Source organism: Hyaena hyaena, unplaced genomic scaffold (assembly GCF_003009895.1).
Source record: "Hyaena hyaena isolate Hyena2069 unplaced genomic scaffold, ASM300989v1 scaffold_213, whole genome shotgun sequence".
Taxonomy (NCBI): domain Eukaryota; kingdom Metazoa; phylum Chordata; class Mammalia; order Carnivora; family Hyaenidae; genus Hyaena; species Hyaena hyaena.
This window is the reverse complement of record NW_024080843.1, coordinates 740,762-762,267: the sequence shown is the minus strand read 5'-3', so window position 1 is coordinate 762,267 and position 21,506 is coordinate 740,762. Positions and strand designations below refer to the sequence as shown.

Below are 21,506 nucleotides of genomic sequence, written 5' to 3'. Positions count from 1 at the left end.
TCTCTTATTCCCAAATCATGCAACTGATACACATAGTTTGCTATAAGCAAGAGGGCAGAGGAGAGAAAATATAATTTTAATTATCACATGCGTGCTACAAATTGCACAAATATCAGCTATTTTGTTGATCTTCCATCTCAGTACAATAGTAAGTTCTCAATAAATGTTTATCTTATAAATAAATCAAGGTCAGTAGATTTCATTCACCAACACATCTAATCTTACATTGTTCTACTATAAGTGGAAGTTTATTGCATGCACCTCCACTGCTTTATGTGAATCACAGGGATCTACCCCCAAAACCAAGAGCACACTGTATGCACTGTAGGTTAGCTAACTTGACAATTATGTTAAAAAAATAAAAAATAAATTTAAAAAATCACTATGTATGTTCATTGAAAAAAAAATGCCATTGACTATGTAGTGAATGCTTTCTTTCAGTGTAATTTAACCAGAATATCAAAATAAAACAGTGTAATGCATTTCAGTCATGCCTTCTTTTTTATTCAGGTATAGGTCTCTTCTTATTTCTTCAAAACTTAAAAATAAGGCTGAGCAGATTAAGTAATGAAAAGGAACATGTTCCACCTTGTGTTTCATAAGCATTGACCTCTAAGGACAGTGGAAAAGTCTGGCTTTTTACCTAGAAAATTAGAGCTTAGAAACCATCCACTCAGAGGTCTCAGACCAACACCCTGAGGCTGAACTGGCCCCGGTGCAACAGGCTAACATGTACATATGAGATACCAATATTTAGAAATCCTGGATTTCCAGGGTGCCTGGGTGGCTCAGTCGGTTAAGTGTCCAGTTCTTGGTTTCGGCTCAGGTCATGATCTCACAGCTCATGAGTTCGAGCCCCGCATCGGGCTCTGTGCTGACAGTGCAGAACTTGCTTGGAATTCTCTCTCTCTCCCTCTCTCTCTGCCCCTCCCCTGTGTGCTCGCTTTCTCTCAAAATAAATAAACTTTTAAACAAAGAAATTATAGGTTTTCTATAAAAAGTATAGATTTCTAGTTTCTCAGAAAACAAAACAAATGAAAAAGTGGGTTCTGAGCTCCTCAGACCTGGAGGCTTCCCCCCTCTAGGTGGGAGGTCAAAACTGAGGAAGCCTAGGTGTCTCCAGGTATCATTAGTTACACTCATTTCCTTCAAGCTGCTGTAGAAATAAGTAGGCCCTGACCAACTTGTCACTCTTTTCAATCCTGCAACAGAGAAAAATCCAGATGCAAAAGGATACAATTCTGTCATTTTGAACTTTTGCTTACTTATCCATTTTACAACTGGTAAGAGCACATGACAAATCTCCAATGCCAAAAGCTGTTCTCAGCATAAATGGCCACATTTTAATCAGCACAATATTCAAACTGAAACAGAATTGTTGTTTATTGGAGTTTGGTCTGCCAGCAAACCTCAACAGGTTGTAAGGTCTTTGAGAAGAAGGAAATGTTACAGCAGGCCCTATTCCTCCAGCACCTCACACCACCACCGTCGTGTGGCTTGAATACATGCGAGATGGGCTGAGATGCTGAAGGAAAGAAGAGTCAAAGTTAAAGCAACTACTAGTTACCTTTGTTTTCATGCCTACGTAAATGACACGTCACAGCGTTGGTTAAGAACATACAAAGGAAATTTGAACTTTGCGCTCAATTCCTAAAATATTCAGATCACATTGTTATTTCACAAAATGGATTTCAAAGCCCAAATTACTTTAGTAACTGACTCCATGCACTTCATAGCCTGCGTTACATCAACTACCAATTTAGGAAGGAAATATTTAAACAGTAAAAAATGAAATGTTTCTTCACAATAATTGATTCTCCTTATCAAGACGTTAAAATCACTGATACTTTTCAGTTAGTGACAAAAACAAATCCAACTTTCAGTGAATGTAAATATTTTTAAGGACAAAAACCACTTAAATGTAAAACTGAAATTGTTTTGAAGTGATTCATGAAGGCAGAAATAAAAATCATAAATAAGCATTCAGACTCTGAACCAAATTCACTTCATGAAGCAAAACACATGGAATCAAATATTTTTCCATATGATTTTCCTTAGGAGGCTTGGAAAATTCCCTCCAAAGTTCTGATTGATAAGCTTTGTAAGAGAAAGGCTGCTTTTTGATGTAGTAAATCGCCTACTGACATTCTTCACAAAGCTTCAGTGTTTAATACCAAGCTGCCGGGATACAAGTACAAAGACATCAATTATCCCAAAATAGATTGGGGCAGAGTCCAGTTCACTTATTAGTCCTTTAGGCTATGTCCATAGCGGACAGCGAGAAACACAGATTTGGCAATCAGCTGGTTAATTTGATCACTGCAGACAACTGCCTCGTATAATTTAGGTCGGAAACATACCCTGACCTGGTATTCCTAATTTGGAACATTCATCAAATTAATCAAATAATCACCAATTCTCAATTTCACTCTACCCTGTAAACAGAGTCCTAGCATCAAGCTTTCCCTTACAATTACAAACAAAATGCAAGTCTCTGGGCAACTGCACTTTTCAGGGATGTCCCATTTTCTACAGAGCCCTTGCAAGCCATCTTCATTGTCCTCAGCTATCAGCCTAATGCCCCTTATCCCTACTCCTTTCTGCAGAGATGCACTTGCTTCCTACTGTACAAAGAAAATGGAGTCCACAAGCTAGAAACTCCCTCAGGCCCCCATTTCTCAACATATCTACAAACCCTCTTTGTAGCAGCACCCTCCTTAACTCCTGTCTCAACAGGAGAGCTTTCTTCTACAAAACTATCTTCTAGCACCTTCTCCAGACCTCAGCAATACTACTTCTCAGGAACCTTGTTCCATCTTCTTTATCATCAACCTTTCCCTTTATACTGGTTGAGTCAACTTAGCATATAAACAAATTAACCCTCTCTCAGGTGAAGAAGGTAACTTTGTTTACCACTGTTAAGAATTTAAATTAGTGGAGGGGTGGCTGGGTGGTTCAGTTGGTTAAGCATCCCACTTCAGCTCAGGGCATGATTCTTGCGGTTCCTGGGTTCAGTCCCCACGACTGGGTCTGTGTTGACAGCTCAGGGCCTGGAGCCTGCTTCTGATTCTGTGTTTCTTTCTCTCTCTCTGCCCCTCTCCCACTTACACTCTGTCTCTCTCTCTCTGTCTCTCAAAAATAAATAAACATAAAAAAATAATTTAAAAAAAAGTTTAAATTAGTGGAAATGTCTCTGGAAAGAAATCTCACTATATGTATCTAAATACCTTAAAAAGTTCACATCTTCTGACTGGATAAATTCCTCTTCTAAAAATCAATTCTTGAAAAACAGTATGAAATATGGACCAATCTTAATTTCAACTATACTTCTGGAGGTGTCATTATGAAGAGAAATAGGAAAAGAAAGCTAATGATTTAACATTAAGGGGAAGATTTCAAAAGACTTTTTAATGTTGGAGGAAATATCAAGTGGGAAAGTTATATAAGAGAAACTGAGAGCCTGTCTGTAAGATCTGGCAGGTGAGTGTAATAGGGGTATACCATAGGATGGAGTGAAGGCCCTCTGCAAGTGACACTATTCAAGCATCATGAGACAAGTGTCTGCCTCACCTCTCCATCCCTTAGCAACTAACGCAGTGCACATGGTAGACATCTAATAAATGTTTGTTGAATGAATTAATGAGAAGTTTTATCTCTGTCTAATTAAATAACTCCATACAGAAAAATACCCAGGGTGCAGTGAAGAAGGAGAAGGATCTAGCCAATTAGACCCACCAAATCCATCCTGGTAATTAATGCAGGGACAGCTGCTAAAGCCAGTCTTCTGTGTGTGTGGAAGCAGAACCTATAATCACTAATATGGTCTCTTCCCAACTTGGTACAATGTGTGAAAAAGACTGGAAGGAAATGGTTAAAAATAGCAGCAGTGTTGGGGCTCCTGGGTGGCCCAGTCTGTTGAGTGTCCAACTCTTGATTTTGACTCAGGTCATGATCTTATGGTTCATAGGTGGGTTTGACCCCAAATGGAGCCCAACAAGAAGTCCCACAACAGGCTCCATGCTGATAGGACACAGCATGCTTGGGATTCTCTCTCTCCTTCTCTCTCTGCCCCTCCCCCATCTGTCTCTCTCTCTCTCTCAAAATGGATGAATAAACTTAAAATATATATTTTTTAAAAATTTTAATGTTTATTTGTTTTTGAGAGAGAGAGAGAGAGAGACAGAGTATGAGTGGGGAAGGGGCAGAAAGAGAGGGAGACATGGAATCTGAAGCAGGTTCCAGGCTCCAAGCTGTCAGCACAGAGCCTAAAGCAGGGTTCGAACTTGCCAGCCATGAAATCATGACCTAAGCTTAAGTTGGATGCTTATCCTACTGAGCCACCCAGGTGCTCCTCCCAAAAAACTTGTCTTAAATAGCAGGAGAGCTTAGAGTGAGTGGTAGGATTATGGTGATCTTTTTGGCTTTTTAATACTCTGCTATACTGCTCCAATATTGAGTCATGAACATGTACTCTGCCTATAATTTGGGAAAAAAAAGCTTAAAAGCAAAACTCTACACTTACTCTACATATATACACCTCTTCTCCTCATAAGCAAGTGTCCTCCAAATCCGTGGCTTTCCTTTCTCACCCTGAGTCATCCCACTGCAATAAAATTGCCCTGCTATGATCACCAAAGAGCTCAGAGTTGTCAAATCCCATTGTCCTCATGTTGCTGAACATTTTGGCAGCAATTGACACTGTCGGCCCCTAAACCATCTGCTTGAAACCCTTTCCTCCTTGGGATTCCATGACAACTTTTCTATCTTTTATCTTCCACTCACCGCTTTCTCTTTTTCCCTTCTCATACACCAAATGATGGTCATGTCATCCAGGATTCTCTCTTTATCCTTCTTCTCACTATAGATTACCTTTAGGTGATCTCATCACACCTTTACTTCAGCCACTCTGTGTTTATAACTCTCTGAACTTACTTCTCTAGACTCTTCTAAGCTTTGACTGATCCATATGCAAGTATATGACCCACCAAATCATACAGTAACTATGAAATGTGTAACCCACATATTACCAGGTCTGAAGAATGAAAACCTGCCCTTCTGCCTAGAACCTGGATCTCTGTTCATTGCATCCACCCCAAAACCAAGGATCCTCTGAGATACATCAATCTCCATCACTGCTCCAAAATATACAGTCACTTAACAGATTACCAAGTGAACTTTTTTGGGGACATCTGCTGTTCTTTCATTTTTTTCATTTAGCGTCCATTATGTCCCTACAGGTAAAACATGAAATAAATACATCTCTGCACTCAAGGGCCCACAGTCTAGTGAGAGAAGAGTCACATCAGTCATCATGACAATTTCAGTGATGTGGGTATATACAGGATACTATGGGAATGAACAGTTGGGTGAATCACAAGGAGTTTTTGGCAAAGGATTCCTGAAGGACAAAGTTCTTCACTCCAGCCAGTGGTGGTAGGAATGAAGAAAAAGAAAAGATGGGTCTGTGGATATTCTGGATGACACTGGAAGAGTGGTCAGAAAGGACTCTCAGGTTTCTGCCTTCAGTGACTTGATAAATGACCCTAATCCCTCCCTACTGCCACCACCAATTGTGTCAAGGACTATAAGAGGAGAAGCAAGTTTGGGTGGTAACGAGTAGTTGGAACAAGGTAAGCATCAGATGCCCAGTATCCATGCATGTGTGTTGTTTTCACTTGTTAAACAAAAAAAGCATAGACACGAAGTATGTGTGTAATATTCTACTACTGTTTGTGTTAGGAAGGGGAAAAAATAAGAAGCCACATTCTTATTTGTCACTAAATACAAATCAATTTGGATTTGCTGATATGCACATAAAGAACGTCTCGAAGGATACATAAGAGACTAAGAGCAGGGGCTGTCTGTGGGCAAATGAGAGACAAGGATGGGAAAGACACTGCTCTTTCCTTTTTATGCTTCTTCTGGGTTTGAACCATAAATGAGTTACCAATTCAAAAGATACTTGGGGGTGTGTCTGGGTGGCTCCATCGGTTAAGCATCTGACTCTTGATTTCGGCCAAGGTCATGATCTCAGTTTGTGAGATCAAGCCCTACATCGGGCTCTGTGTTGACAGCTCAGAGCCTACCTGGCATTCTTTCTCTCCCTCTCTCTCTGCCCCTCCCCGCTGGCTCTCTCTGTTTCTGTCTCCCTCTTTCTCAAAATAAATATATAAGCTTTAAAAAGAAAAGATACTTTAAGGGGAACATGGTGGTCAAGAAGTCCCACAAAACAAAGGCTGAGACTATGGCTGGATAAGGAGGTCACTGGGGTATGGTGACAGCAGTGTAAGGAGAGGGGGCTGGGGGGAGAGGGGCTACAGGTCTAGAATGGGAAGGGGGGAGCCCCCTGCAGCTGGTGGAGTAAATAGACAGAGGAAAGAGGTTGTGGGGACAGAACACTCCTTTGAGAAGCATTGGTGAGAGGTGAGGAGGTGACAGGGAAGAGACAGAGAAAAGTTAAAAAGGGTGTCTGGTATGGATCTGGTCTTCTAAGCAGCCTCCCAAAAGTCCCTCCCTGTCCTCAGTCTGACCCTCCTGCGGCCATGGCGCCCTTGGGCTCCCCACCATCTCTCAGTGAACGCCACCCCCGTGACACACAAGTCCCTTTACACCACAGTGTTGCTCACTGCACCCTCTGCATCTCCCCACTCACCACAGAGCCTCACTCTTCTAACCAGTGTCAAAGGAGTGTCATTCCTAATATTCCCATTCTTTCCTTCACACGCTGGCATGCTTTTCCCCACCTGGCAAAGGTTCAGTCAGACATCAGCCCTCTCAGAACTTTCCCCTGCCTGCCTCCCTGCCAGGGTCAACAGCCTCTGTTCTGTATGCCAGTAACACCAGGGCCTCCTCTAATGAGGTGTTCCTCGTTGGTGTAACCACTTCACCACATCTGATCTCTTTCTCTCTGTCATTTGGCAAGGACTAAACATATATTGTGTGCCAGACAATTTCTAGCAAGGTGCTAGAAATTTTTTTAAATGAGCAACACCAATATGGCTCTGCCTTGAGGATGCTTACAGGATATGTGAAGGAAACATGAATGAAACCAAACATTAGCTACTCACAGATGCAGTAAGAGCCAGGAAGAGAAGGTACAGGGTAATTCTGTAAGCTATGTGATAGCAAAAATAGGGATTTTTTAAAATTGAACTGAATATAAAAATGTTAACCATTTAACTGAAAAATTAAAATGTAATCAGGTTATTGCTATACATCTAAATAAGTTTGTGTTTCAGAAAATAGTGCAGGGCAAACAACACTTGATAAAATATGTCATATAAGGGCACCTGGGTAGCACAGTCGTTTGAGCATCTGACTCAATTTCAGCTCAGGTCTTAATTTCATGGTTCATGAGATCGAGTCCCACATCGGGCTCTGTACTGACAGTGTGGAGCCTGCTTGGAATTCTCTGTCTCCCTCTCTCTCTGCCCCTCCCCTGCTTGCTCTCTCCCTCAAAAGAAACAAACTTCAATTTTTTTAAAAAAATAAAATAAAATATGTCTTACAGATAAAGGGAAAGCATTGACTAGAAGAAAATCATGACTATCACTTTTTTGTCAATCCTTCTAATTAGTGGCAATCCTTTTAATTGATCGGTTTTCTACATTACTACATAATGTTCCCTAAAAGGTTTATTGAAGCTCGAAAGATTTTTTGGTCACACCAAAACACCCAGGTGCTCTACTGCTTAGCAGTGACTTAAGCTCTCTTAGCTCCTTCATTGGGTAAGTTAAATGTTGGAGGTGTATTTTCCTCACTGACCTCTGACCCTTTAAGCTAATTGTGGCCATGCCCACTTGTCCGTTTACCTGTCTGGGGCCCTCAGCACAGACTGCTAATGTTTGGTCTTCTGGCATTTGAGTCTCCCCTCTCTCTGCTAGCTTTTGGCTCTGCTTTGCTTCTGGACTATCATGGGGAAATCCCTAGCATGATCACAGCCTCCTCCCAACCTAACACCAGATTCAAATGTTGCTGAAATATTTTAATTTTTTTTTTTTTTTTTGAGAGAGAGCAAGTCAGTGAGAGGCAGAATGAGAGGGAGACAAGATCTGAAGCTGACAGCAAAGAGTCAGATTTGAGGCTCAAACTCACAAACTATGAGATCGTGACCTGAGCCAAACTCAGATGCTCAACTGACTGAGCCACCCACACACCCATGAAATATTTTGAAACAGAGGGCAAGACCTCTGAGTTTTTGCTGGTTTGTGAACAATCAGGGGCTCCTGTCCAGGCTAATAAGCTCGGTATGTTAGGACATAAAACTAATGAGACTAAGATCACAGATTTTTCCTAAACAAGTCCGTCAGCTCTGACCTTGCCTAAGGGGCTAAAAAATTTTTGTAAGTTTCTCTATATCTCCTCTTTGACTTCAATCTGAGGTACATTTGCATCGGGAGAGATAAGATGTCTCTCCAAGAGCCAGGTGACTAGAGAAAATGAGTGGATTTTTTTTTTTTTTTACTTTGAGAGCTTCTAAATGTCAAACCTTGTGAATCCGTTACTTATTCCTCAAAAACTCCATTTTAAAAACAAAAGTGAACATGCTCACCTCAATGCCAGTTTGAGAACTTAGAACCTAGATAACCAGGAGTTCCAATATGAGTCTGTGGTCATCATTGGCCTTGCCTCCCACCCTCTCTCCATTTCTTCCCTCTTCCCCCCCCCACTCCCCACCCATGTTCCCTGTTTCCTTTCATCCATGTGCCTTCTGCTTTCCATAATATTGGTAAGTCCTCAGTGCCTAGAGCAGTTGTTTTGCATTTGAATTTCACATGTTTTTCTTAATAAATGCTTACTATTAAGCCTTTTAAATCATGTTACAGCTACAGAAAAAATATACCTTTAATACTGGCCAAATGGCTTACAAATATATCTCTTTGGTCACAAAGGTGACTGTAAGAATATAGAAAACAGTGCAGCACAAATCACGATATCATTAAGTTTGGAACATGAAAGCTACCAATTGTTCATTAAGTTAACAAACATATGCTAGCCTCTCCCATAGGCAGGACCATGAAGTTGGGGAAACCTCTGTTTGATACCCATAGATTATATTTAAATCCACCCCCTTTAACAACATGAATTCATTAATTCCACAAGGATTAAAGTCCACTTTTGTGGCAAGCACTGGGCTGACCCTAGGGATACAAAGTCAAACAAGACATGGTCCGCATCAGGGTCAGGTTGTTTGGGGGAACTGGTGGGCTGGTTACATCTTTGGGTGCCTGTTTGCCTGAGGAGATGTGTGTGGGGAATGTGTTTTTCTCCACAGGAGAGAGTAGTAGTAACTACCAGGGACTGCAGAGGTAAAATGAGGAAAGACTGGCAGGGACCTGAAAAGTCAGTTCGATTTCAGTCCATTACCCCATCCCACTCCCCACCCCCATCCCCCAAACACAGGCACTGGTTTAGATCCACCATGATGAGGGAGATTTTGGAGTGGGAACTTGAACATTTTTCATGAGAGTCACTCATTGGAACACTGGGGGCACAAGCGGGATTTCTGTGAAGTACAGCGAACAGAGTGCTCAGAGGGCCTGAGAGCACACAGTTCCTCCCCCAGACACTGCCACGTACTCTGTGACTCTGTGGAACCCTAGAATCTCAGCAGAACTCTTTGCCATTGAAGCATGTTGTCCCAGGGACCTGCAGCTGGGCCAGAGACAAGTGACATGACAGTTACCAGACGAGAAAAACATGCATGAACTTGTTCCCACTCCGGAAACTGGAAGAGACGTTAAGGGGAGGTAGAGTCCTACAGTCATCGAAGGGGGGCATCAAAGGTCATCACAATTTGGTCCATAATCTTAGTAAGGCCTCATTTATAATCAAAGGCAGACAGAGAAACCCTTGCCCCCAAAACCAATAGCACACTGTGTATACTGTGTGTTAGCCAACTTGACAATAAATTCTCTTTTTAAAAAAATAATAATAAAATAAAATAAAATTGTGCCCAAAATTTTCTCCATGAAGTTTCATCTTTTGACCCTATTTCTATCCCAGTTTTACTGGATTATTTTAAAAATAGCCAAAGTATGATCTACTCAACTGTAATTTCCTTGAAGACAAGTGCTCTATCTCATTTCTCTCCAGATCCATAGTTTCCATTGTAACACCTGTGTTCAACAGATGCTAAACTGTCTTAAATAACATCTAGCCGCATCGACTCCATGGGAAAATACTGCATATTTACATTTAAAAGTTAATAGCCATTTTTCCCTATTCAAAGGGATAACTTGTTTCTTACTTTGGTTACGTGTCTACTAACTGTAATAAAATTTGTGAAAATAAGGCCAGGTCACAGGATTTTTAAAGCTTATGGGAATACTGACCTACACAAAGAGCACACAACAGTAAAGAACAGAGCTGAGAGAAGGTCCCCCTCATTAGTACTACACCCATCAGTGGCATCCTTACTTTACCACCAGCCTTTGCCTGGACCAGAAGACCACAGGCAAGTAAGAGTTACAGGGAATTTGCCATCATCTTTTCCAGTTCTCTCATCATACAGTGTCCAAAGGTCCTCACAGCTTTAAACTCTAGCACTCTGAAAATTTATACTTCTGTAGGTTAAAAGGCTGATTTCTAGGAAGGCTTTGCAGCATTTGTGTGAGAGGAACTGTCTCAGTCTGCTCAAGCTGCTATAACAGAATGCTAGAAGTAAGGTGGCTTATAAACAACAAGTTGTTTCCCCCCCAGAGTTTGGGAGGCCAGAAGTCCAAGATCAAGGTGCCAGTACGTTGGGTTCTGGTGTGGACCCTCTTCTTGGTTGCAGAGGTTGACTTTTCATTATGTCCCCACATGGCAGAAGAAGAGTGACATGGCCCTCTGGGATGGCTTTTGAAAGGGCACTATCCCATCCATGGGTGTTTGACCCTCATGATCTAATCACGTCCCAAAGGCCCCACCTTCTAATACCATCACATGGGGGGTTAGCATTTCAACATACAAATTTAGGGGCGGGGGACACAAACATTCACTCCTTTGAAGGAACTATTTAAATAATAAGATTCCTGTAAGTTTATGAGATTCATATCTGAACAAAATCTTTCAGATGTCAAAATAAAGTTATTTCCATAGTACCATGTAGCAGAAGAATTGCAGGATCAAAAGGTATGAACGTTTTAAATTTCAGTAGATATTGTCAAGAGCTTTCCAAAAAGCTTGTAACAATGTATGTAACTGAAAGCAAGCTCTTACTTCATCTGACCTGTTCTATATGTGGAAATAAAAGAACACCACATTAAGTTAGTAGCTAGCAGACACAATCAAGAGTATCAAAGGTTGTAAACAAACAACTCTCCTCTTTGTACCTTCCCCATCCTCACTGCAAGAGACACCATGTGTCCAGCAAAGACCACCAGTGCCCCAGATGGCTTTCTAGATAAACAGTAGGAGAGAGGAGAATGCAGACATGTAGGCCAACTAAAAGCAATTGTTGGGAGCAAGACCTTAGAGACAAACCAAAAACCATGAATATTTTTCTATCTAGTCCATAAAAAGTACACATATATGCCCAAAAATAAATAAGGAAGGTTATTAAAGCATAGTTTATACCACCCCTAAATTATCTATAGGGGCGGATAGTTAGCAATGCTCATCCGCCATCAAAAGGATAGTAGTGTCCCAGAGATGTGTCTGAGAGATTCCTAAAAACAATGTGAAGAGTATGACCCATTTGTTTATAGGCACAACCGTGCATGTTTCTGTGTGTGCACACGTGGTGACAAAGGAGAGGTGTAGGGTGACATACACCAAATTGCTATCAATGTTATCACCCCTCCTCCTTGAGAGGGGTAGAAGAAATGGAATGGGACAGTGGCATAAAGGGGCTTTTCCTTTATCTGTTTACCTCCATATACTTATAAAAGCTTTTGTCTATCATTTACTTGTACAAATATTGCATGACAAGCATGTACTACTCCTACAATTAGTTCATAAAGTGATGAATCGCTAAGACACTTCCTGTTCATGAGGAAAAATGTTGCAGGCACCAAGGAAACTCTCGTTTTCCCCAGGGACATGGGCCAGAGATTTCTACAAGTGCTGTCAGGTCGGCACCACAGTGCTTGGTGATTAAAACCTGCTTCTGAGCTGCCATTGACCATATAATCTAGCTCTCAACAGGATTCAAATATATCACAGCTTGACTCAATTCCATTTTATAGGATATAATTTCACCCCAAGCCAGGACTCCAGGTCCCCTAGATAACAGATCTGACAGGCTGTGCCATGAGGCAGATGGAATTAATGCGCTGGAATGAGTGGGAGATGAGAAAGTCTTTTTCCAAGCACGTATTGATTTTGAATGACAAAAATACGTCCCCCTAGAAAATAATCTAAACCATAGCATGGTACACAGTGGAAATTCTCTGTCTCTAAAACGTTCATTCAGAAAACTCAGACTGAACACCTCACCAAGGCCCACAGAAGTCTGTCTGTGTCTCCTGGAATGTGAACCCACTACTGTGGCTCCAAGGGCAGAATCAGCAATGGTCACCTACTGAGGAACAAGCCGCTGCTGTGGAGTGCTCCCCAGGGATACAAATCCACCAGCCCTCACTCTCAATTTTGAAATCCAAAATGGCTCTAAAATGGAAACTCTTTTAATAATGCATTTGCCCCCAAAAGTAATGAGACCTGAATTCAAGTGGTAAAAAACCTGATGTGAACTAATAGAAGCTACTTATGGTCTTTATTTATTTTATATATTGTAACATATATAATGTAAATATTCAGTATGTTTAAAATATTAATATATCCATATTATGAAATAGTAGTTATCCAGACTCCCTAGAGAAATTATATTCATTCAGAACATTCAGTATTCTATCTTCCAAGAATATTTTTTTGAACTCTTCACTTAAAAATATATCTGGCTGTAAGAGTTTCAAATAATGGATGAAGACCTATAAGCTCTGATCAGTGAAACTGTGAAAGAAATGAGATTGAAGTTTTCCCAATAATCAAGAGCAATATAGTTCTTGAACACACACACACACACACAACCTTGTTAAGAGCTAACAAATAATAGTCTCATTACCAGAGAAATAAAATGAGTTTCAAGGAATAAAGAGAAGTAAGTGGAAATACGCCATATCAAAACAGCTAGTAATAGGAAATGACTTTACTGCTTTGGTACTGAGAGAGATTGCCCTACATTTGTTAAATGATGTAACACAGACAATATTATATTCATGATATAGAAAATAAATACAGTTTCCTGATCCTGCTGAATGAATATGCTCTTACATTTTCTTTTGGGAAATATTTTAAGGAGTCAGTAATAAAGGTGGGGGTAGTTGATTCTGTACATATACAATAGAGCCAAACTGTAAAAACTACTGTGTAAAAGTAGCAAAGGCTGCTCTGTAGGTTTAACTACGTGACCCATCGATTTCACTCAAGAAAAGGCCAATAGAAACATTTTCATCTAGTCTTTGAAATAACTTTTTATAAAATTTCTAGAAGAAAACAAAAGAGAAAATCTTTGTGAGCTTGAAGTAAGCAAAGATTTCTTAGATATGATACCCAAAGCATCATCCATAATAGAAAAAATTTAAAAACTTAGACTCATCAAAACTAAATAATAAAATGAAAAGATAAGCCAGGGATTAAGGGAAAAATATTTATAGGTGTGCCTGGGTGGCTCAGTTGGTTAAGTGGCTGACTTCAGCTCAGGTCATGATCTTGCAGCTTGTGAGTTTGAGCCCCCTGTCAGGCTCAGTGCTAACAGCTCAGAGCCTGGAGCCTGCTTCAGATTCTATATGTCCCTTTCTCTCTTCCCCTCTCTCTGTCTTTTCTCTCTCCCTCTCTCTCTCTTTCTCTCAAAAATGAATAAACATGAAAACATATTTATAAAAAAAGAAAAAATATTTATAAATCATATGCCTATATATAAATCATATGTATAAATACATATATATGGTTTGTATTCAGAATATATAAAGAGCTCTTACAATAATATAAGGCAAAACGTCCAGTAAAAAATGAACACAAGATTTGATTAAGCACTTTATCATATAATATATATGACTGGCTAATAAACACATAAAAAGGTGGCCAAAATCATTAGTTAATAGGAAAATGGAAACAAAAATGAAAATGGGATACCACTAGAAGACGAGTAGAATAATTACAATTAAAAAAGCTAACAATACAAAGTGTTAGTGAGGTTGTGAAGAAACTGGAACCCTCATACATTGCTGGTAGGAGTATAAAATGAAACAACCATTTTAGAAAATAAGTTAGTCTTTAAAAAAAATTAAACGTATACTTATCATAAAACCCAGTAATTCCACTCATAGGTATTTACCCAAGAGAAATAAAAATATATGCAAAAACTTGTACACAAAAGTTCATAGTATCATTATATGCATTGCATCATTATAGACTAAAACTGAAAATAGTCCTACACTGAAAACAATACAAATGAATAAATAAAATGTGTATCTATGTATTGGAACACTACTCAGCAGTAATTGATTCATCCAACAACATGGCCAAAACTCAAAAAATATTTTAAGAAGCCAGACACAAAGAACTATATATTGTGGTTCCAGTTATGTGAGATTTCTAGGTGAGGCAAAACTTCAGAGATAAAAATCATCATCAGTTGTTGCCTAGAGCTGGGGTAGGTATGGCAATTCAAATCAAAGAGGTAGAGAAGGGAACTTTGGGGGGGTAATAGAATGCTCTAAGGCTGGGTTGTGGTGATAATGGCACATGTGTACAAATGTATTACAAATCACCAAGCTGTTAGTCACTTACTTTGTTCACATTTGAGGCTATCCCCTTTGGAAGGCAGGTAGACCAAGAATGTTTGGGTTGAAGTGACCCTAGGTGGCAATAAATTACTCAGTGGCTACAACTGAGTTGGTACGTTAAGTGTCATTCTGCACTCAATCCAGCAGTGTTTACTATAGAAATAGGGGCGTCTGGGTGGCTCAGTCAGTTAAGCATTCCATTTCGGCTCAGGTCATGATTTTGCGGTCTCTGGATTCGAGTTCCTTGTCAGGCTCTGTGCTGACAGCTCAGAGCCTGGAGCCTGCTTTGGATTCTCTGTCTCCCTCTCTCTCTGCCTCTCCCCACTCATGTTCTGTCTCTCTCCATCTCTCAAAAATGAATAAACACTAAAAAACATTTTTTAGAAAAAGAAAAAAAACCTAGAAATAACTAATGTTTATCAACAGAGCAATGGTTAAACAAGATAAAACACCCATATTATGAAAGATCATGCAGATGTAGCTATAAAAAAAGAATAAAAAGATCCCCAAAAAATGCTGTTAAGAGGGGGGGAAAAAGAAAGCAAAGTCATAGGGACATAGGAACGAATAGTATAATTTACATCTAATACACACAAATGCACGTATATACTAGACTACATTAAGCTTCCTTCTAGGGAAGATTTAAGACAATGAAGCAGAAGTGGACTTTTATTTTTTTAACATGCTCTTCTGTAATATTCTGATTTTTTCACAATACATGTACCACTTTTGCCATGTAAAAACACAGTTTAAATGCTAGCCCTTGACTAAATATCACTTCTCAGCAATACCTGGCTTCTGATAAAACCATGTTTTCCTTAAAAGGAGACTAAATTACTGTGAATCGTGTTGGAAAAAAACATATAATAGAATTGTCTGTCAGCCAGCATTTTGATATCCTGGTAACTTACTAGTAATGATAATAATTACAATACCAGTCTTTATACACATAGTTTTCTCCTCTGACAGCCCTATGATGTAATGTTGCCACCCTACTTTGGACAGGAGTCTGAAGCTCAAGAGGTCAAGAAGTGCCCAAGACCACCCAGGTAGGCAGAGTGGGAGTGAGGCCTATAACTTAAAATCTGGTTTTTTATGCAGCTGCCTGCCTCCTCAAGGATGATGATATATACATAATGGTGACCCTGAGGCACTGCAGGATCCTAAAGGACTTATGAATCATCAAAGAAAGATTTAATTATATTTAGTGTAGTTTGGGTTTTACGCATACTTTATTGTGTTATAATCCCTGGAAAGGTATTCAGCTACGGATAGCACACACCATCACCCTTGTTCAGAATATGTGATTAACCAGAATGCCTCTGGCACAGCTGAAACATAGAGAATATGATTTAAGTCTTTATGTTTCTCTGAAAGAGAAGATACCTCTCTGCCCTACTTCCCCTCGACCTTTACCTCAGAAAGCCCTCAGTTCTCTCTTCCCCAAAGACGAAGTCAGCCCAACCTTCCAACAGGGGGGAGGGAAAGTTGGGGGGGGGGGCAGAAGGGTCAGAAAGAGACAGCCTGAACTATGGCCAGCAGAGGACTTAGGGTGCGACAGCCCTGAGGCTCTCTTCCCAGCTCCCCTCCTACAGCTCAGGCTCTGGTGAAAATCTCCTGGCCACCACACCCTCACTCCGGCTGGGCATTCCCACAGCTTATATACATGGGAACACTCACAAACAAAAGGAAGTGGGTGAGCAAGTGAAAGTGCATCTGAGCTCAGGCTGAACGCCTGCTGCCATAGTGCATTTGCCTATGAATTTGGAAGCAGGCTCCTTCATGGCACCAGACGACCCCAACAAGAGTAGGGTAATTTGGGGATAGATCTGCTCATCTAATGCAGGCTAAAACAGGCTGGGGATTTAAATGTCGCAACAAGAGCTAAAGCTGTAAGACTGGGAACCAGGTAGCCCATGTGGAAAATAAGGCAGAACTATGCATACGAGCCCATTTTGGAACCAAACAGGTTAGCCCACCATGGACTCTAGTTGGATGATTTGAAAGAAGTTACTTTACAGATGAAGAAGTTGAGGCATAGAGAGCTTCTTAATCTCTATGCCTCAACTTCCTCTATAAGATAGGGTATTGCATAACCTACCTTCATAGTACAATTAAAGGTTAATCTACATAAAGTCCCCAGTACCAGTCCTGGTGCACAGTGGATGCTTACTACAAGATACTATTCCTATCAAACTGTCATTCCAGTTTTGCCACAAAACTGAGAAAATGTAGTAGATGATTCTTCAAGATTCTTCTAGGTCTAACACTTTATGGATCTATTATTGAAATTAGCAAGCTGGTAGCATAACTTGATTATCATGACAAGTCCACAGGCCTCCCTAGCTAAGGACTTCATTATGGAGAGTTATCCTGGGACCCTTTCCAGGTCCCCAAGACATCGCTTGTGTCTGCTGCCCAAGGAGCACTAAAGGAGATCCCAGGTTGCCTCCTTAGTACGTCACAGCCCAGGTGCCAAGCCAGGTTTCCTCTGCAGAAGACATTAACCATAGCAGTGAAATGAAAAAGCACAATTCCTACCCCCTACATCATTTCCTCTTAAAGGTTTTTCTTAACCCTCCATTGATAAGAATAACACATGCTCTTTGTGGGTTGGGAAGTACAAAAAACCAAAGAAGGAAGCTATCAGCTATAATCTCACATGTAGCTATAAATACCTCAGTTTACTTCAGATCTTTTATCTCTACACATTCCTCTGTACGTAAGTGAACTCATTACTGCATGTTAAACTGTCTGTTTCACTTAACATTTTAAAAACAACCCGTCCCCCCAAAACAGTGGACAAGCTTGAAGCTTGTAGCTGTAGGCTCCATGCACTGGCAGATGCACATTTCACTCAGCCCATCTCCTAAGCCTTGAGGGTAAAAGATTTCCAGATAAATCAGTAGTCACCCTTCTCAAACTACTTGAGCCCCATGATATTTCAGAGTCCAAGTTTATTCCCAGGACACAGTTCTCATTTAGCTCTTAATGGCCTCCTTGGGGGAAGGAAGAAAGCATAGAAGGGAAAATTCATCTCTGCCCCTGGGGTTTTGCATCTGACCTTCAAGCAATGGGTATAAAAGGCTGAATAGGTATAAAGTGGGGGGGGTGGAGGGGAATTATGTACATGGAGAAGCTGGAACAGAAAAGCAAAGATCCTCCTAATACCTACTGTTTGTGTAGTGGCCACCTGAAATGGGTCAGGGCCCATTCAATGATATTCACCTGGTGGTCCGTGTCATAGGCCATACATACCTCTGAAAGCCTTGGCCTCATAAGGACGTACCTCTCAGGCTAGGTGATCACAGGACAATGTAGTCTGAGGTTTCTGTGGGCTGTAAAAAAAAGAAAAGGGGCGCCTGGGTGGCTCAGTCGGTTTAGCGTCTGACTTCAGCTCAGGTCATGATCTCATGGTTCGTGGGTTTGAGCCCCGCGTCGGGCTCTGTGCTGACTGCCAGCTCAGAGCCTGGAGCCTGTTTCAGATTCTGTATCTCCCTCTCTCTCTGACCCTCCCCTGCTCACGCTGTCTCTCTCTCTCTCTCTCTCTCTCTCTCTCTCAAAAATAAATTAAAACATTAAATAAGAAAGAAAGAAAGAAAGAAAGAAAGAAAGAAAGAAAGAAAGAAAGAAAGAAAGAAAGAAAGAAAAGAAAAAGAGTGAGGTGAGGAAAGGACAGAGGGAGGGAGTGAGGGAGGAAGGAAGAGAGATAGGATGGATTAAACTATCCTAAAGCAGAATATGAAATAAATTAACATAACTTAAAGTTTAATATTGGCAGTATATTTGATAAACCTGTGGATGAAAACCCCAGAAGCCTGTGTGGGACTAATCTTTCGTCAGGACTGGCAGAGTTGGGATGGTGGCAATGCTGTTTTTCAAAAAATAATACCAAAGAATCACTTTTCCTTTCAAATATGACATCTTGGTCCAAACATGAAGGCAAAACTCAAAAATTCTCACCTGCCAAGTGTCTGATATCTGGTTGCTAAAACTCCAGATTCAGAAGCATAGCCAAGAAGGGGGTGCTGTTGCAAGCCAGGGGTTTGAAATAGGAGGTAGACTTTTAAGCACCTGCCACTTCAAGGATACTGGGGGGTTGGCAAAGAATCGGTGAGTTCATGTTGCACTGAGAGCCGGCCTGGAGCATTCAAGGAGAAAAACTTCCAGCGCAGCACAGTGTGGTCACCTAGGCAGGCTGCCTGGGAAAAGCCATATACCTGACCCCTTACTTCTCACATGGCGCTTGCTAGACTTGGACAAAGTGCAATGATGGCATTGAGAGAAAATTATCTTATTTTCACTTCATTCTCCTTTCTCCTGGGTTGAGCAGAAAAGTAGAACTAGCCAGCCTAGAATATTAATTCTCTAATGCAAGTTGTACCGATCCTCATTTTCCAGCAGGACCAGGTCAGGGAAAAGCACCTATCTGAAAATTCTCTTAATCTTGTAATTAGTACGCATCTTCCATCTTATAGGAGTCTCTTATACCAAGATAGAGCCAAAAGCAGACCAGGGTAAAGGTATTCATCTCAGGTTATAAAATGTGCACTCGCAGGAATTATAAAAATAGCCACATTGACAAAATCCATTAACTACCTACTGTCTCACAACTTCGGGTATAGCTTATTCCGTTTAAGGATATAACTTCATACTACATACAACTCTTACCCTAAATCATTAGACTTGCCTCAATTTCAATTTTCAATTTGTTGATGGCCTTTTGGTTTTCTTTCTTCTTTGAAGCCCACGATAATCCTTCCAAGGGGTGGCCATCTTGGAGGAACACGGTAACCAGGTAGCTGTGATGGGGACCGGGGTTTCTGTATGAGTCTCCTCAGTTAGTCAGGGCCCCTCATAATGACTTCTAGAAAGCTGAAGAAGACACTAAAAAACCCACAGTAAGCACAATGCTTATAATAGATGGGATATTGAAGGCACCCCAGATCGCTCAGAGAATCAAGGTACATCTCAGCTCCTAGGACAGTTTCTTGCCCCCACTCCCCGCCGTGTTTCTCCCTCCAACTACCTAAATGTTGTCTCTGGTTTTCTATACAGATTTCTCTAATCCCCTTCTAAATGACTTCCCAGAAATCCCTTCTTCCTTTGGATCAATAGTGCTGTTACTATTGGTACTATTTTATAATGTCACTGCCCTATGATGTTGGTCATTATGTCCCATCCTTTCACATAGTTTATTCTCTCATGAAAATTAAGAACTTCCTCTTAATTCCAGAAAATTTCCACGGCACTCAGAGCAGTGGCTTATAATGTGAAGATTGGTACCAACTCAAAGCCCCATGAGGGAGTACTAACCCACTCCTGACCTCCAGTGACCTTGCATTATCTGTTCTCACCCCTGCCTTTATTTCTTCATCATCTGCCACCTAATCTCCATTCCTAACACCTCTCTCCATCCAACACGGAAACATTGTCCCTTCTAGTGCCCAGCTCTTTCAGGTGGCTGGAACCCCAAACGATATTTGTTTTGTTTTGTTCTTCAATTTTATTTAAAATTCCTCTCATTCACAAGGCACAGAGCTCTCTCAGGTATGGTGTCCAGATGGGTTTAAATGCTTATCCTTGGTGGATACAGGTGTGCTGTTTCAAAGGGACACAAGCACCCCAATGTTTATAGCAGCTCTATCAACAATAGCCAAAGTATGGAAAGAACCCAAATGTCCATTGATGGATGAATGGATAAAGAAGATGTGGTTTATATATACAATGGAGTATTACTCAGCAGTCAAAAAGAATGAAATTTTGCCATTTGTAACCATGTGGATGGAACTAGAGGGTATTATGCTAAGTGAAATTAATCAGTCAGAGAAAGACAAATATCATATGACTTCACTCCTATGAAGACTTTAAGATACAAAACAGATGAACATAAGGGAAGAGAAGCAAAAATAATATAAAAACAGGGAGGGAGACAAAACATAAGAGACTCTTAAATATAGAGAACAAACAGAGGGTTGCTGGAGGGGTTGTGGGAGGGGCGATGGGCTAAATGGATAAAGGGCATTAAGGAATCTACTCCTAAAATCATTGTTGTACTATATGCTAACTAACTTGGATGTAAATTTTTTAAAAATTAATTTAAAAAACTGATGCCTACATTAAACAACAACAAAAAAAATAATTGTCCTTGGAAATACCACATCTTTCCAGTGACAAGCCCTGCTGCTGAGTCTAGTCTATGATGCAAAATGCCTTACTTTAGATGATTTTTCTCTCAGGAATGGAAGGTTCATCAGCAGTGCCCAGCCTAGTCCATCAGTTACAACTGTCAGGATCTGAATCTCAACTGCCGAGAACACTTAAATTCTTTCCCAGGGTGCTCCTGGGCATCAAGCCAATCAGATAGTGAGATGTCAGTTTTGTCACCTAAGCATTCTATGGAGGTTAGGAGGGTCTTCCCCTTAGATCACAGGCAGGAACCTTGAGGAGGAGGGGCATACTCCTCAGGCCAGTGAGTTAGAATTGGGTGCTGACATATTCCAAACTTTCCAACCAGGAAATGGAGAAATTCTGGGGAAATTAGGGCAAGCAGGTTTTCAGTGAGGACTCTGAAACTCATATTGTACAGAGCTGTACTTGCAGAACACTTTTTAAGTTTATTTATTTATTTTGAAAGAGACAAAGTGTGAGCACTAGCAGGGGAGGGGCAGAGACAGGGAGAGAGAGAATCCCAAGCAGGCTCCATGCTGTCAGCACAGAGCCAGACATAGGGCTCGA

General features: G+C 40.8%; 1 long non-coding RNA gene across 2 annotated transcripts; it reads right to left on the bottom strand.

The window, feature by feature from the left end:
- Positions 1 to 1,386: 1,386 nt before the first annotated feature.
- Positions 1,387 to 21,047, bottom strand: LOC120238544. 2 transcript variants are annotated; one of them, XR_005530249.1, is made up of 4 exons: positions 20,987 to 21,047; positions 19,440 to 19,655; positions 18,027 to 18,106; positions 1,387 to 1,525 (listed from the first exon to the last, which is right to left on the bottom strand). It is a non-coding gene; the product is annotated as an uncharacterized LOC120238544 (long non-coding RNA). The 2 variants fall into 2 exon arrangements; XR_005530250.1 differs by having other exon boundaries at positions 19,440 to 19,570.
- Between the last annotated feature and the right edge of the window lie 459 nt (positions 21,048 to 21,506).